Consider the following 4,888-nt stretch of genomic DNA (forward strand, 5'->3'; position numbering starts at 1 on the left):
GGTAGGGAGGTAGACACAGAAGCATAGGCAGTCCTTAAAGAACAATTATTTTTTGAGTGCTCTCTATGTACCAGGCAATGTCCTAGGGGCTGGGAGTTCTGCTGAATGAAACAGACCTTGTCTCTGCCCTCTTGGAAATTTCACTGCAGGGTGTATATGTGGGTGAGGGGGTAGGGAGAGGGGATGGGGGAGGAAGGGAGTGGAAGCGGGATGGGGGAAAGGGAGTGGACAGAGACCAGAAACAAGACACTGTTTCAGGCTAGATTGATGTTTATAAATCCTAGAGATTTATAGGATGTTAACCCGAGACACTGTTTGAGGCTAGAAGTCAGAAAGGGCTATAAAGGATGTGTGAAAAAGAGTAACTGGGCTGGGGGACACAACTATAGACAACGAGAGAACAGGGAAGGGCCTGGCTCAGGAGCTGAAACCTGGAGGATGGGAAAGAAGTAGCTGAAACTTCTAGAAGAAGAGCATTCCAGGTGACAAGGCAAAAATTCTTAAGTGTCCTAAGTGATGTAGGGAAGAGACAAGGAAAAGTCATCAGTCAATAGCCACAGGCCATAGCTAACCAGAAACTCCACGTTCTAGATAAACTTATTTCACCAATTATCTAGAAGGATCACAGAACGACTGCAACCCCTTGTGTGTGAACGGTGTGACCATCATCAATAAACAGTCTTCTCTGGGACTAACCACCTACCCCATGACTTCCCCTGCTTTCTATTAGCCTGCCTGCCTTATCTATAACCAATGTGAATTCAAGAACTGTCTTTCCTTGAGACCTCGCATAAAAGTGCCATTTCTTGAGGTCTGGTGGACAGGTCGTTTCTATTAACTGTTCTTGCTGCTGGTGAAGCAGAAATTTCCTGTCCCAGGACTCAGTTCTTATCTGGCTTGCATCTGTAAAGGCTCAACAGACCCTTTTATTTAAGAGACCTCTCGGTCTCAAGAGTTTTTGATTTGTCATGGGATTCCATGGGAAAACAGCTCAGGTGAAGGCCATGAAATCCACATGTTAGAGGAACCTGGAGAAGGCTGGTGAGGCTGGAGCAGAATGACAGAAAGAAGGGAGTCAAGGGAAGGTCCCAGCGCTTGCTCTTGTAGGGTCTTATAGACCATGAGGAGGAGGTCAAAGTTAATTCTAAGAAGGGAGGCCACTGTAGAAGTCAAGAGTGAAGACTGGGAGGCAGCATGACAGAAGTGGGGAGACCAATTTGGACATTCTGGCTGCAATGTAACAGAGGCAGGCAATGATGCTGGTCAGGACCAAGTGGGGATTAAGAGACGAGGTGGTATTAGAGGGGCCTCTGGGAGGTGACTGAGTGACGGAGGTGTCATTCTCTGAGGTGGAGGAGACAAGAGAAGAAGCAGGTTTGGTGGGGTGAAATCTAAGGGGCGGTGAGGATAGAAATTCTGGATTCAGTGTGGACGTGTTGTGTTTGCAGAGTTGGTGGCTGGCCAGGGAGACCCACTGGGAGAGGCTGTCGCTTCTCAGGCTGGTGACCAGAGGTGTGCCACTTAATTTCACTAAACCTGTTTTACTCTTCTGGAAAAAGGGGATAACACTCCCTACCTGGAAAGAAAATTCCTATCTGGAATTTCATCTATGGGAAAGCTCCTAGCACAATGGCAGCACAGAGAAGGGGCTCAAATAATGCTAGTTTCCTTTCCTTTCAATCCCATGAGCAGCCAGTCCCAGGAAATTAGAATGGTTAGGTCATAGCACAGGCTGAGGTAAAGAGCCCAGATTCTGGCTCTGCCACTTGCCAACCATGCAACCTCAGTTTTCCTATCTGTAAGATGGGGACACTACTAGTACCTACCTCGTGGGGATTAAATAAGTTTAGTAAGTATCATGGCATGTGTTCAAATCCAACCCAGCCAATAAACAGATGTATGAACTTGGGAAAGTTCTTAACCTCTTCTATTAAATTGGGTTAATAACAGGACCTGGGAAGCTCTATAGATCTATAGTGCCTAGAACAATATCTGGCAGCCAGTAAGCTCTCAGCAGGCCTGGGCATCACCACCCCTCAGTTTCCCTGCTGTTTCCATACTGTAGCCACTATGGGCCTGTGTACAGCTCACACCCACAATCTACCCAAGGGGGCCTGGATGACTTAACTTCCCACACTGGGCCCTCTCCTAACCCTGACAGCTGCCCCAAAGTTATTTTTGGCCTTTCCACTGTTTAAATTTTTTATTCACCCAAAATGAACAAAATTATCTCCCAAACAAAATTGCTCAGGAATCAGAGACCCCAAGAATGCTAGAGGAGAGGATAGAACCAGACAGGCCATTCGAGTGTCTCTCATATTTAAAAAAGGAGGAGGAGGAGGAGGAGGAAGAGGAAGAGGAAGAAAAGAAGGAAGTAGAAGGAAGAAGGAAGAGGCAGATGGAAGAAGGAGGAGGAGGAGAAGAATTTCTCTTCAATGCTCGAGAAACAATGTTTAGTGGGAAAAAAATACAACATGGAATTGTACGTTCAAGATAATTCATCCAGGTAAAGGAAAAGTGCATAGAACAAAAGATTGGAAGGATGTTTTTTTCCTCCCCTCGGCTTCTCTATCTTTTTATGTACTTTACAATTTTCTACAGTGAACATGGAATTAACAGGAAAATTAAGTGAAAAATAGAAAAAGAAAGCCTCCACATGACTTTCTCTCCTCTTAAAATAATCATCTTATTGCCTTATGTCTTAGTCCTCCTTTCTATCAAAAATTTTTAAAGAATTGTCTCCACTCACTGTTTCTGCTACTTCTCCCATTTACTTCTTGAGCCACTGCAATCTGGCCTCCTCTCCAACCTTGGAGGTGACTCCTTCCTAAAGAAGGACCAGCAATGACCTCTTAGTTGCCAAATCTGGTGGCTTCTTTTTCTTTGTCAGAGTTCTCTGCAGTATCTGGCATTGTTGGTGCTATCGCTTCCTTCTGGAAGCTCCCTGCCCGCTCCCTGGGCTTCCTTTCTCCTCTGTCCAGGGACCTAATATGTCTGACCGCTTCTGTTTGGTCCCTTCACACCTCAATTTTAATGTTCCCTGTTATTTGGGCCTCTAGCTCCCTCTCCTTCTGTACTCTTCCTGAGGGACCTCATTCACTCTTGGCCTCTGGAATCCCACATACATGACAGGTCCCAAATTCCAGTCCTGGCCTCTTGCCTGGGACAAGTCAATCCAACTTCCTTCTAAACACCTTTGTTGGACGTCCCTCAAACACTTCAGACTCAACAAATCCAGACGAACCCATTTCTACTTTCCCTCAACCCCAACCAATTCTTCTTGCTTTGTTCCTTCATCCAGGGTGATCCGTGTCCCTTTCCCTCCCACACGCTACACTTTGGTTGGTCACTAATGCTTGTTGGTTCCAATTTGGGAATGTGTCTGGACTGCCTCAGCTCACTGCTGGTGAGTTCTGGCTGTCCTGCATGAGGCCCTCTCTCTCTTGCCTGGATGATCATAGCAGTCAGGCCCCAAATTCTGCTCCAAATATTATGTGGGGCAAATGATAAAGATTGACACAAAATAGGTAAATAAATAATTTGGGGGATTTCAAATTGTGGGGATTGGTATGAAAGTAAGCAGGGGGATTGAGAGGAAATAACTAGGGCATGGGCAGGAGAGTTCTCTCAGATGTGGTCTCTGCCCTGAAATAGTCCCCCAAATGAACAATGAAAGGTGCCCTGATGGAACTGGGGCAGTGATGACAGGAAGAATGTGGCTGGGGATCCTACTGTAGGCTGGAAGCCAGGGAAGGCAGGTGAGGAATGAGGGATGAGAATGTGCACGGTGGGAAAATCATCTCTGTTTCACAAATGAGGAAATGAAAGCTTAAGGGATATGTATATGACTTGGCCAAGATCCTAGAAACCAAGTTGCCTGACCTCCCCCACTCACCAAATTCTATTATTTACTCCTGGGCTGCCTCACCTGTACTTGAATCAAGAACTTATAAAACTTTCTGGGAACGGAGGGCAGATATAGGCCTCCTAAGAGGCGGCAAGGTGGGGAAACAATTCTTCCCCATCAGAAAAGGGCCCGCGTACCTCCACCTCATTTGTTCTTAACGACCACCGCAACTATCTCAGTGGTTATAACCATGGACTCTGGGGGATAGCGAGGACTGGAGTTGAAATTCTTGCTACACCATTTACAGGTTATGCGACATTGAGGACTTAACTTCTCTTGCCCTCCGGTTTTTTAGTCTGTAAAATGGGAGCGAAAAGAAGCTATTTAGTAGGGTCGCTGTGAGGATTCTATGAGACAAACGCATCTTCCCCAAAGTCGGGCCTTAGAGAAAGGTCTTAATACTTGCTAATTACTATTACTGGGTCCGGGAACTTTTCTAAGCACTTTTCCTATACCATCTCTTTAAACACTCAAAACAACCGTATGCCTTAGGTAAAAGAGAGGCTGGAAGCTGTTGAATAACCCCCTAAGGAAGTTAAGCCTTGAACCGGTACCTCACCCAGGAAAGGAAGGCTTGGCAAACAACCATCGATGGGTCCCAGAATGTAAGCAGCTAGTTTAAGAACTCGTGAGCGGTTGCTGACTCTATACTCAATCAGATCTTTTGATTCCAAATTAAAGGCCTGATAAGATGTAAGCGTCATAAGACAGGATTTGGGAGGTAAACGGCAGAAGTCCTCCAGAGGAGTCGAGAGACCTGCCTTTGCCCCCGATTGTGGATGAGGTTAATCTTTATTTTATGCCTCGTTTTCCTAATCCGTTAAGAGGGGGAAGAAGAGTTATTAGGGTTCCTAGTGTCCTTTCCAAAACTGACTTTTCACAGCAGAAGACCACTGCTCAAGTAAAGGCTCACTCAAACCCATCCGGCTGAGGTTCACCCTCCGCGGGGCTGGCAATAAGGACGCGTTCCCTTTAAGGAGG

Source organism: Manis javanica, chromosome 4 (genome assembly GCF_040802235.1).
Source record: "Manis javanica isolate MJ-LG chromosome 4, MJ_LKY, whole genome shotgun sequence".
Classification (NCBI taxonomy): domain Eukaryota; kingdom Metazoa; phylum Chordata; class Mammalia; order Pholidota; family Manidae; genus Manis; species Manis javanica.